The 13,061-nt window shown below is 35.7% G+C and overlaps 1 long non-coding RNA gene across 1 annotated transcript in view; it reads right to left on the reverse strand.

Annotated features, from left to right (window-relative positions):
• Nucleotides 1–5,610: 5,610 nt before the first annotated feature.
• The window catches only part of LOC144365473 (uncharacterized), a 30,279-nt gene continuing 22,828 nt past the window's right edge, over nt 5,611–13,061 (reverse strand). Inside the window, exons 2-3 of the long non-coding RNA XR_013423947.1 lie at nt 9,852–9,944; nt 5,611–5,801 (exon numbers count right to left, since the gene is read on the reverse strand). This is a non-coding gene — a long non-coding RNA (uncharacterized LOC144365473). The remainder of the gene's footprint in view (nt 5,802–9,851; nt 9,945–13,061) is intronic.

Raw genomic sequence — 13,061 nt, forward strand, 5'->3', positions numbered from 1 at the left:
TTTTTTCCATTTACTCTACAAAACAATCCTTGAATCATATATAGGCCTTGGACCTCTTCCTCACTTAGATCCTATCTATCCTGACATGGTCAGATCAAACCTGGATGCTTATCCTCTGCCACTAATGATGTTGTACATGTAACTGTGCTCCTGGGACCAGCCACTGTAAACACAGACCTCACTTTGCATATGTCATTTGTAATGGCCTCACAATTAGATTGGATGGTATAGTCCAGGAACACTTTAGTCATAATCATTTACTCCTAGCTTAAAGAACACTAATATTTAACTATTACAAAATAATTTAATCTGAATTTTGGATTAAACTGTTAAAGTATGGTTATTCATTTGAATTCCCCAACTTAAGCTAAGTATCTTGCAGCTAAACACTACTTAAAATCAAAGTGATTCTGAGTGATTGTGGTCATTGTGCCAATTGCCAACCAGCCATAAATTTCTCAAGTCTATTTGGGAGAAAGTACACAATAAAAATCTCCATAAAATTCTTCAAATATTTTAAATCAATGTTTAACTTGTTAAACAAGCAGAATATTATAACTACTTCCTTGACCATAACAGCCATTGAAATCAATGTTTATTCTGCCTGAATGAATTGTTTAATGTGATAAATTGCTTGAAACAATCTGATAACATTCTGAAATCATTTTTTCCTTCTTTCTATATAAATAGGGGGAAAGAATTTAGAAGAAAACTGGAATGGTCCAAGGTTGTATGACTGAGTTTTAGTTCAAAATTCAAAATACTCTGACCCTTAATTCTGTAGTTGAATACATGTCCCTCATAAAGCATTCTATATCTAAATAGCAATATTCCAAGCAATTCCACAGAGTCACAAGGCCATTCAAAATTAGAAACAGGATATTTGCACAGGTAATTAAAATTGATAATCGACCCATCAAAGGTTATTTCGAAATGGTCTGTGGGAAGGACACCATTTTCTGTCACTCACTTATAAATTATTCCCTCAATTCCCTCAGACACTTGCCAGTTGGGTTTTCTAAAAGGCAATTCAAGAGCCAGAAAGGGGTCCTGAATATAATTTTAAGACATAAAAAAGAATTACAGCATGGATTTTACAATGAACAAATTGTGCTGGGCTTCCAAATTGTGCTATTTGTAGTTTGAACACAGAAGCAGGGGGTAGCCATATGGCATGGGCCACCTTTCTCCAATACAAAAGGTTATTAAATCTCCTGGAGTTGGCTAAAGGAAACCATAATTATTTTCAAATGGAAAAAAGCCACAAATTTCCTTCCCCTCTCTTTACAGATCATTTTCTTATCCCAAGTTACATATTTTCGACTTCATCACACATCAGAATGTTAGGTCAAACCCTCATCCTAAGCATATTAACATTCTTTCCTACCCCCAAACCTGTGGCACAAACAAGACTGCTGTTTCAGTACCTTGATTTTTTTATAATTGTCTCATGGCTTTCCTATCAGTTGTTTTTCACTGTCAACATGCACAACTGAGAGCACATGTACTACATATTTTAACTGTCTTCCAGAAACAGTGAAGGCTCCATCTCTTGTTTATATCTACTAACATTTCCACAGAGCATCACGGGTGTTTCTCTACTAATTCCAAAGTGTCAGCACCATCAGAAGGAAGCATTTAGAAGTGAAAGGGCCAGAAAGATTTTTTTTTTTTTTTTTGCAGTAAGGGGCCATGACCCAGTTTTCTCAACCCATCTCCTCAGTTCCCTCATCCTGAAGCTTATTGTTTCTCTATACCTATACCATGAATATTAAGCAGTGGAAAAATATAAAAACTAATTTAATAAATTAATCTTTTTCTGGGAGAGAAATTTTCCTAATTTAATGAAAATATTGTATAACAGAATTAGTAAAATACGGGCTTTTTGGATACAAGGCAAACTTTACATTTTTTAAAATTCTAACATTACCTTTACATAGACCAGTCTCACCTCCTCTCCCCCAATGACAGAATTATAAAGCACTTGACCTTAGTTAGTTTCTTTGTATTTTCAAATGCCAAAAAAAAAAATTGCAATTGAATTGACTAGGGAATTTGAGCATCAACATAAAACCAAAAAAAATGTTTGTCACTAGGTTAATAGTGAAATACTCATGAGCCAGGTTGCCTAGGTATCCTCAATAGATGAATGGATTTTTTTTTAATGTAATGAATACACACAGTGGAGTTGTACTAGGCCATAAGAAAAATGGCATTACATCATCTTCTGGTAAATGGATGGAACTGGAGAACATCATGCTGAGTGAAATAAGTCAGAATCAGAAAGTCAAGGATTGAATTTATTTTCTTCTATGTGGAAGCTAGAGAGAATTGGGGAATTGAAAGTGGGGGAGATCTCATGAAAATAGAAGGAAAAGCAAGCGGTGGGGGAGAAGAAGGGGGATGAGCAAGATGGAAAGATGATGGTGAAAGGAAGAAGCAACAGAATTAAATTATCCAAACTATGCCGCATGCATGTATGAACGTATCACACTTTTATGTATAACTATAATGCAATTAAAAAGAATTGATTTTTAAGAAGAGAATCAGATTTTTTTTAAAAAAGAATGTGATAGAGTACTTTCAGCAATTCTCTTTGAGAAAAACTTGGGGGGAATACTTAGTTTAGAGTAAGCACAAATTCAAATTCATCTTTCCTGCTTTGGCTCCCTCAATATATTCAATTATCCTTTATCTGATCAAGAGTAACGCAAGCTTTATGAGTGTGTCTAGTAGCACAAAGCACTCCCTTCTGCCCCGGAGAGGCACATCATAAATATTACAGTATGTGATTAATTTTGCTGTGCATCCACTGAGCAGAGGCTACAGAATGGTTTGCATAGCTATAGCATTTAGCACAGCCAAACAGTTATCAAGTGAGCAATGAGTGAAAACAATATAGGGAAATGGTTTGGGAGTAGAATGTAGACTAGAGGACATGATTTAAGTATCACTCAAACTCTTCAAAGCAATGTCTGAGCAGAAACTCACATTTATCTTTCCTGTTTACAACCCCTAAACATCACCCTTAACTTATCAGGAACAGCAGGAGCCTTGAGAAAGCATGTAGCAGCCCTCAGCAGCCTCCCCTGCCATCTGACCTTTGGTTGAGGTCAGTCTCACACCTGATCTCTCTGTTCACATGTATCCTGAACTGGCAGAGGAGTGGGTTGGGTAATATAATCCTGTGGATCTCTCCATCTCCAATGTCTGTAATCTAAAATTAGCTTACTTCTGGCTTTAAATCCTCACTCTGTGGCTCCTTCCCCTTAACCTGGCCCCTCTCTTTTACAGATAGAAGCCAAACCAATTATGTATGTTTTTGTTCTACAAATTATGCTTCCATTTCTGAGCCACCCACACCCGATCTTGCTTCCTTTTTCACTGCTCTGAACCCTGCCCAGGTGAACACATTTGGAAATTGTTCAGATTCATTTCTATTGTTTTTATTTGAACAAACACTTTCCCAAATCCAACCCTTATAAAAAGTTTAAGCAACAGCCCAAATACCCACTAGATACTTGTTAAATAACAGGAAAAAAAGACAGATGATTAGTAGTAGCTCCAATAATTCTTACTCATATACTGTATGTGTAAATACTTTGACTCCCAGGTTTGGCTCTAGAAGTTTTCCCTGGAGCCTTTAGAATAGTGTGTGTGTGTGTGTGTGTGTGTGTGTGTGTGTGTGTGTGTGTGTGTGTTCGTCAGATTAGTAGATAGTAAGTTAACAGAGTCTATGTAAAGGAGAAAAATTACTAATCTTTTGACCTAATTTCTCAATTAACATCATAGTAGGACTAAAATTGTTCTAATTCTGGGGCTTCCATTAGCCTAGTGAAATAGTCTTGTTTTATAGATAGGAAATTGAGAGCTAAAGAAAGAAATCTTGGCTAGTCCAAAATCATATGAGGAGAGAGTAACAAACCTGGAACTAAAACACCTCTTGATTTCAATTTGGCTTGCTAAAGGACAGTAATATCAAATCTTGCCTAGTCATATGGAAAAGTCAATGCAAATGTCCAAAATTTTCAATGCAAAGGCTACTGCTTTAATGAATGAAACCTTTACATCTCTAGTGACTGGCATAGCCCGGGCATATAATCAATGATTTAACAAATCTTTGGCAATTGAATTAATTAATTATTAATTAACTAACTAATGGATAAGACCTAACATTTATTGGGCTCTTCCAATGTGTTACATTCTATAAGTGTTTTATAAGTATTGTCTTTTAATTTCACATAGCCTGAGTGGATATAATTTCTGTCCCCATTTTATTGATAATGGTAAATTTATATCAAAAATGATGTTTGAGATTTCCCAATAATATATCCAGTAGAGCTGTTTTTTAATTCGCACATGTAAATCATTAAGTTTTTCAAATTAAGTTTAAAGAATGAGTTACACAGTTAAAAGCATCTTGGACTTTCTACTGGAACTGTAGACCCACTCCTTGTGAGTGAAAGTCTATGTCTCAGAGCTAAGTGATTTACTATAACACTAACAACAAAACCAAAGCAGATGTGCCCTAATAAAGTGAAAACCCAAGTCACCAATAACCCAATATGATCAGCCAATAATTCAAATGCCTGCTAGAATGATATGAACTGTCAACCTAGAATATACTATGTTCAACAAATATAGAATTCATTGAAAGTATCTTTCAAAAAAGTGAAATAAGCATATATTTAACATGAACTGAAAGAATGTGTTACCAATATGTCTTCATTAAAAGAAATGCAAAAGAAAATCTTCAAGTGGAAAATAAATGATACCATATAGAAATTCAGATCTACAGAAAAAAGAGAACCAAAAATGACAAAGATATATTTAAATAAAATAACCCTCCTTTTTTTCTTTTAATTTATTTAAAGGAAAACTAATAAATTCATGTAATGTTAAACATTTAAAAGTGATATATAACATATGTAGATATAAAGTATATGCAAAAATAATAGATATAAATAGAATTATACTATTAGAGGGGTGGGAGGGAAAGGAAGGGGGAAGGGGAATAGCAGGGATGGAGGAAGGTGATGGTCATCATTATACAAAATACATGTATGAAGATTTGAATTTGGTGTCAACATATCTTGTATACAAACAGATATGATAAATTGTGGTATATATGCGTATTAAGAATTGTAATGCAAAAAAAGAGAGTACATGTATAATGGCATAATTTGGCATGAATATAGTTTATAAACAGAGTTATGAAAAATTGTGCTGTAAATGGGTAATAATGAGTGTAATGTATTCCACTATTGTCATGTATGTAAAAAATAAATAAATAATTTTTTAAAAAATTATCTTACATTTTACATGGGGTGTGGCGATATTAATTTGAAACAACCCATGACAAGTAAAAAGCCATTTCTAATCTCTAAAGAAAGCAAAAAGTAATACAAATACTCTGTATACTATATTTAGCATATATATACTGAAAATAGTTAAGATAAGCTATTGATTAAGTACAATGCTAAAAATAAATAAGTAAATAGATAGATAGATAGATAAAAAAATTCGATTAGTCTAGAGATTTACAAGTTTGAAAATTTGATTTCCAGAAATAATGGAAAGATGAATTTAAAAAAAAATACATGACCCAAATAACAGATAGGAAGTAGTAATTTATTAAATGTAAATAAACATCTGGCTTTGTATTAGCCAGATGTGACCAAAATACCTGACGTGAACAACTTGGATGAAGAAAGTTCTATCTCACCTCACGGTTTCAGAGGTTTCAGTCCATAGGTGGCTGGCCCCATTGCTCCAGGCCCGAGCTGAGGCAGAACTTCATCCTGGAAATACAAGGAAGAGGAAAACTGTTCACCTCATGGCAGCCAGAAAGCAGGGTGAGAGAAAGGAAGGAAGGGCGTCCCCTGGTGACCTGCTTCCTCCAATCATGCCCCACCTGCCTAGAGTTCCCAGCTTCTCCCATTCAGATTATTAGTCCATCAAATGAATTAAGTGATTGATGATATTAGATCCCTCATGATCCAGTCACTTTCCAAAAGCCCTGCCTCTGGACATTGCTGTCATAGAGACAAAGTCTTCAAGAACATGAGCTTTCAGGGGACACACCAGATCCAAACCATAGTAGCCTGAAATTAAAAGATGTTTTCCGACTAGATTATAAATAAAAAGTATTTTTCACTGAAAAGTTTTGAAATGTTATCTTGAACTTCTCCAAAATTAAAATTTCTACTATCAAAAGATGTAACTTTAATGTATGAAAAGAGAGACTGCATGCTGTGGTAAAAATTGGGGGGAATACATAAAGAATTTTTATGAATAAATAACAGATAAGTTAATTATTAAAATAAGCAAGAGTCATGACAAGCATATTGTTGTACTTGTTATACTCAAGTGATTGATACCTTAGAAGACTCTCAGGTCGTTGGACATTAGGAAAGGCCAAAGAAAACCATGATTAAATACCATGTCACATCTGCTGGATTGGCTCAAATAAGTAAAGCTAACAAAACAAAATGTAAGTGAGGATATTGAGCAACAAGAATACTCATTCACCGCTGGGGAGAACGTAAATTGATATAACAGTTCCAAAAACTCTTGTTAGATAATTTTGTGAAAGCCAAGATACATGAAAATTTGTGTTCACAACAAACACTTGTGTGAGAACAAGTAATCGAGCATTCCAGAATTACCAAACTAATGTCCAAGTGTCCATCAACAGAAGACCAGGTTGGCAAATTGTGGCATATTACTATAGTAAAACACTCTTCAACAACAAAAAAGAAGAACAATCAATAAACATAACAACATTGGCAAATCTCAAAACTATGTGGAGCAGAAGAAGTCAGAGAAGAGGACAAACCATGTTTTATTTTTTGTGAAATGTTCAAATAGGCAAAACAAATCAAAGTGACAAGAATCAGAACAGTGGCTTCATATGGGAGCCAAAAACTAGGAAATTTGTAAGGTGAAGGAATGGTCCCAGGGAGTGATTACACTTATCAAAACTCATCGAATTATACTCCCTGATACCCATGTGTTTCACAGATGCAGATTTTACTTCCATTACAAAAGTACAAAAGTAAAATACTTCAGCTTACTTAAGAAAATCATGCTTTCCTCAACCATGCAATACTATCAATTTACTACTACAGAAATGTTCACCCAGACGTAGAAACAGGTGAAATTCTTGTTGTATGGAATAATAAACTCCATTGAGTCATTTCTCAGATTCAGTAATTATCAACTTTAAGATAATTTCATGGAATGATTTTATTAATGAGAAAATTATATTGGCATTGGCAACAAAATTATTAATTGATATTAATAATTAATTGAAAGACACAAGGCCAAAAAAAAAAAGCTTGACAGAATTTTGGTGTGTTTCACCTCCATGCTATTTACTTCTTTCTACTTTGTATTCAAGCTATTAATTTATACCTAATCCACCTATATGAAATTATTATTTTCTCATTTCAGCTGAACATTTATTTAATAAAGTGGAAAGACAGCCCAAGCAAAAAGGTTTCATTTTCAATATAGATGTGGTGTTTCATGATGTTGATTGTTTGGGTTTTTTACATGATGGGGACGAACCCAGGACCTCATCCATGCTCACAAGAGCTGTATCACAGAGGATCCCACTTATGTTGCATTTTTAAAGTATATAATGCAGTAGTTTTTAGTCTATTGATGAGGTTGTGCTACCATCACCATTGTTATGGTTTGGAAAGTCCCTCAAAAGCTTATGTGTTAAAAGCTTGGTCTCCAGTGCAGTAGTGCTCAAAAGTGGGGCCTTTGGAAGGTGATTGGATCATGAGGGCACTGACCACATTGATGGATTAATCCATTGATAGAATCACAGCTTGATGGGCTATAGCTAGATGATGGGAACTTTAGAGTTGGGGCCTATTTGGAGGAAGTAGTCATTAGGAACATGCCCCTGAATAGTACATCTAGTACCCAGCCCCTTCCTCTCATCCCCTCTCCTCTCCTTTCCTCTCCTCCCCTCTTTGTCTCTCTCTTTCCCGGTTGCCAGGAAGCAAGCACCTTTCCTCCACTAGGTACTTCCAACCTGAGGTAGTCCTTAGCACAGGCCTAGAAGCAACCCAGCTAAATGACCACAGACTAAAACCTTGGAAACCATGAGCCAAAATAAACCTTTTCAGCTCTCAATCGACTTTCCCAGGTATTTTGCCACAACAGCAGAAAGCTGCCTAATTCCAGGATATTTCCACATTCCCACAAAAACCTAGTAGCCATTAGTAGTCATTTTCCACTCCCTTGTAATTCCTACCTTATTCTCTGTCTCTATGGTTTCTATGACTTTACCTATCTCGAAATTTCAAACAAGTGGAATCATAATGTGTAGTCTTTTGTGCCTGACTTCTATCTTCAAGGTTCATCTACGTTGAAGCATGTATCAAAAGTATAATTCTTTATATGACCAAATAACATTTCACCAAATGAATATACCACAATTTCTTTATATGAGCCCAGCACACAGTAATTGCTAAATAAACACTTTTATCTTTTTTTAAACTAAAAGTGATTTTTTTTAAAGTTTTTCAAACTGTAACTTGAAAAAATGCCAAATTTCACTTGGATTTGTAAAACAGGTTGCCATATTGGCAATTTCAAGAGGTTTTGTATTACAAGATGAGTTGTTTCTAAAAGAAGATTCCTAACAATTTCTTTCAAGGTATCTTTTTTGGTGTGAACAAATAGCTACCCCATATTCTCTGACTTAGTCTCCAGAACCCATCATAAATATAGTTCAGCATTTCTACAAATTCCCGATCTCTGGACTTTATGAGCAGCCAAAAGAGACATCACAGCAGAGAAAGAAAGGACTGTTTTCCATTGTCTCATTATTCTCTGCTGATCTCGTTGCCCAAGGACCTTATGACAGGGCTTTTTTTCTGTGCTATTTACATGTTAAAGTACAAAGGCAAAAAATTACTTTCTTGAAAGACTACATGATATGGGTGTTGCAATCATCTCTAATCCACAACTTGGATCACAATCCTGCCATAGTAACTCAGCCCTTCAGCACGGAGAGGACAGGTTTTATCCCAGTCAGCTGAGTCAAGAGAGTGTCTGCCATTTTGTTGCACAAGTTTATTTGAAATGTGAAGTTTTCTTGCACCTAAAGACAGCATCTTTAAGGGATAACTGCTTTAAAATTCCCTTTAAAAACTTTCTTAATAACCCTCCCTGACCATCCCTCTGTGCCAAATGATGAGATAACCATACAATCCAAGACCATCTTCCATCATCATTATGTCTGATTTGATGGATTCTCAAACTAAAATCTGCAGTGACTACAAAGTATTTTAGTCTGTTCATATAAGAAGTTTCTAGAAGTTATGTCAAATGGTATCTTTTCCTAGGACAGTTTTTGTCCCATTAATTTTAAAAAAAAGTAAAGTAAAACAAAATAATCAAGAAAGTTTTGATAGTATTTTTTCAAATGGTAAATTAGTGTGTGTGTATAGGATCAGTGCCTGAAAGAATGAAAATTAAATAAACTTGTATACTAAAAAAAAAAAAAAAGAAGGTGGACTATTCAACCTCAGCAGTGATTGCATATTTCTATAGTTCTCTAGGACAGCCTTTGCCTTTCGTAACACGATGACACTGTGGAAGGAACTGCTAAAATCACTCAGGCTAAACATGCCAACTCTTAAATGGAATTATGCAGTTTGCAAAAGAAGCAAAAACAAACAACCTGACCTATTTTTACTGATAGATCTTGATCCAGTAAAGAATACAACCTGCAAAAGCAGAAAAGGAAACAACTTTACCTAAATTCACTTACAGATCTCAGTCCAGCAAAAAAAGGTGACAAGAAATAAACAGTTTCAATGGTTAACCTTGTAAGTATTTAGTTCCTGTGTTCCAGAGTATTTCTGTCTCCTGCTTTCAAATTTTGGAAAGAGGATGAAGCATGATTCTCATATCTTTGCCTGGAAGAAGAAGAAGATAGAATTTTATTTTGGATTCCCCTCCAACTCGATTATCCTATGATTCATTGCAGCTTAGTATAGATCCCCAAAAGACTTGCTTGTTGACTAAGACATTGAACTTGACACCCCAAAGTACACAAAGGAAAATGTGTTATGACACCAAAGAGAAATTTGCCAAAATACCTCAGAACCCCAGAATCAAACTAATAGATTTCATTTTCCTTGTCTAGAAATAGCAAATTCTACTTTCTGACAAATGTGAGTAAGAGCAGCCCTTAAAATATAGAGACAATAAAGCACATATGTAGCCTTTAGGATGTTTCTAAAGATATCTGATCCTTAGCACTAATCTAATTTGTAGTCTCATTTAAGTATTTTCTCATTTTGGGTCTTAAAGGAGAAATCCAACTTATTTAAAATAGACTGCTTAACACTTTTAATTTTAAAATCTCTGATGCAATACTATAAGCCAACATGTGTTTTGTTTCACAGTCTTTTCTCCCTTCAATTTTGCCTGATTTTTCTCATATTATGTGAAACTGAAAATTTCACAGATCTTTAATTAAAATAAATGTAACCAAAATTCAAGTCTGAAGTTATTTAGTTGTATAATCACCAGTTCCTAATTCCTTTGTTTAATTCTCACTCTGTTAACTGACCACAGCTGTTAGTGTAAGCTCACTAATACCTCCTTCTGAAATTGTAATATCTAGAACTCAAGGAAGGAGATGCAGGAGTATTGCAAGACTCATCCTTAACCTCAAGAAATGTTCTGGCAGTTTATGCAAAGCCTGCACCACACTGAATGCCACAAGCTCTATCTATGCTTAAGGTATTTTCATCTGGAAGAAAATAGCCATGTGTCAGCAACATAAAAAAAAGGGTGTGTGTGTGTGTGTGTGTGTGTGTGTGTGTGTGTGTGTGTGTGTCTGAGGCCAGCAGCTCAGGAGTGCAGTGCTTACTTAGAATGCCTGAGGCACTGGGTTGAATTTCCAGTCTGGCGGGAGAGGGGAGGTAAATCTATTATTTCATTTAGTTAGACTGAGCATATTTTTTCCAGCTTTATTAAGGTATGATTGACAAATAAAAATTGCATATATTTAAGATATGCAATATAACATTCTCACATATGTATGTATTGTGAAATGATAACAACAGTAAAGATAATTAACATATCCATCATCTCATATATTGACCTTTTCTTGTATGACACAGTGACTTTTCTCATGTATGTGACGAGAACACTTAAGATCTACTCCCTTGCTAGTCACGATAGTCCACTCATGTAATCCGAGCTACTGGGGAGGCTGAGGCAGGAGGATCACAAGTTTGAGACCAGCCTCAGTGACTTAATGAGACCCTGTCTCAAAATAAACAATTAAAAGGAATGGGGATGTATCTCAATGGTCGAACACCCCTGGTTCAATCCCCAGTACCACAAAATAAAAAATAACTGCCCTCTTAATAGATTTCAAGTATATGATACATTATTAGGAAGTATAACAACCATGTTGCACATTAAGTCTCCAGAATTTATTCATCTTGAAGTTTGGGTTCTTTGACTAAATTTTCCCACTTCCCTCACTCCCAGTCCCTTCTTCTATGTCTTCATGGGTACAACTGTTTAAGAATCCACAAAAAAAGTGAAATCATGCAGTATTTGTTTTCCTGTGTCTGGCTTATTTCACATAGCATAATGTCCTCCAGGTTCATCTTGAGCATATGTTCTTAAAAAGGCATTTGACTCATGTCTAGGAAAGGCATAATATATGTAAAGGAACCAAGAAGGAGAAACACAGCCGTGAATATGACTATTTCACCTGTATTAGGAATCAAGAAAGAATTGGCAGAGAGGTAAGGGAAACATCCAATAAAGTGTAGAATCACAGAAATCAAGGGGAGAAAGCAGTTCAAATGGATTTTAAAAAATAGTTAATTGTTACAAATAATCCCTGAAGTTGAGACAAGCAGAGACAGATACCAGTGGTGACCCTGGAGGGCATATTGACTATGTTGGGAGCCAAGGTTAGGAGGCTTGTAACTGAAGACAAGAGAGAATGAGGTCTGAATGTGAGGCTGGGAAAGCAGCCATTGAAGGGATCCTTGAAAGGCAGAAATGTGGGCATATTTAAATGTGTACAGAGTGAGGAGCAAGCACAAGACACAGAAGTGCCCAGAACAGTGAGAAGAGAATGCCCAAAGTAAGGTTCCTAGCTGCAGGTGGACTCCTGGCTTGGAACCAGTGCTGCGGCTGGCCCCCTGGAACAGCAGGTCCTGGGTTATAAAAATCAATCTTACATGTTTGGATTTTATAGACCAACCACATTATCAAAGATGATCCAAGACTTTTTAAATAGGAACTATTCTCGAGAAATAAGACTTCCTTAATTTTGACAAAGTTTACTCTATGCAACCTTTTTGTACTAGACTAACAACAACAACAACAACAAAAAAATCTTGACTATCTGCTCTTGACCTAAAAACAGCGTTTAGAAACCAAGGTCCAGATCAGACAGCCCTGCCCTCCCAGCAAGACACTCACAGTGCCTATCTCCTTCTTCTCTTGATGTACCAGCACTCCGCCCCACTGTACTCCTCCCTTCAAGCCACCCTGTGAACTTCCTCCTGGTGCCTCAGCCCATACAGGGAATAACCCAGTGTCTCTATAATTGTATCAATGTCAGCTTCCCAGTTTCTGAACTCTCATGGCCTGACTGGCCTCAAAGCCCTTCAAAAGCAAAAGTGGCCTTTCATTTTAGTGTCCAGTGGGGTTCTAATAGATAAATGGGCCAAAAAAATGAATGAATAAATAAACAAAATATTGAAATTTTGATGAATTTATGCTACTTGGAATTCTCTGCAGCCCTTCTTCTGTTTTACTTGAACATTTGGAAAATTTGCTTATTTTGTCACTTGGACTCCCCATGTTTGCATACAACCTTCTTTTGCTACTTCTTCACCCCTGCCCCCCTGTGTGGGCGTACACATACACACAACCCAACCATGAATATTTCCATTATCATCACCAGCAAACTCACTTGTTTCAAGGAAGTCTCTTTCAATATTTTCTCTAAATGAGTAATCATCTCCAAGTTTATTGAGGTCTGAAAGTCTGGA

Source organism: Ictidomys tridecemlineatus, chromosome 7 (genome assembly GCF_052094955.1).
Source record: "Ictidomys tridecemlineatus isolate mIctTri1 chromosome 7, mIctTri1.hap1, whole genome shotgun sequence".
Lineage (NCBI taxonomy): Eukaryota > Metazoa > Chordata > Mammalia > Rodentia > Sciuridae > Ictidomys > Ictidomys tridecemlineatus.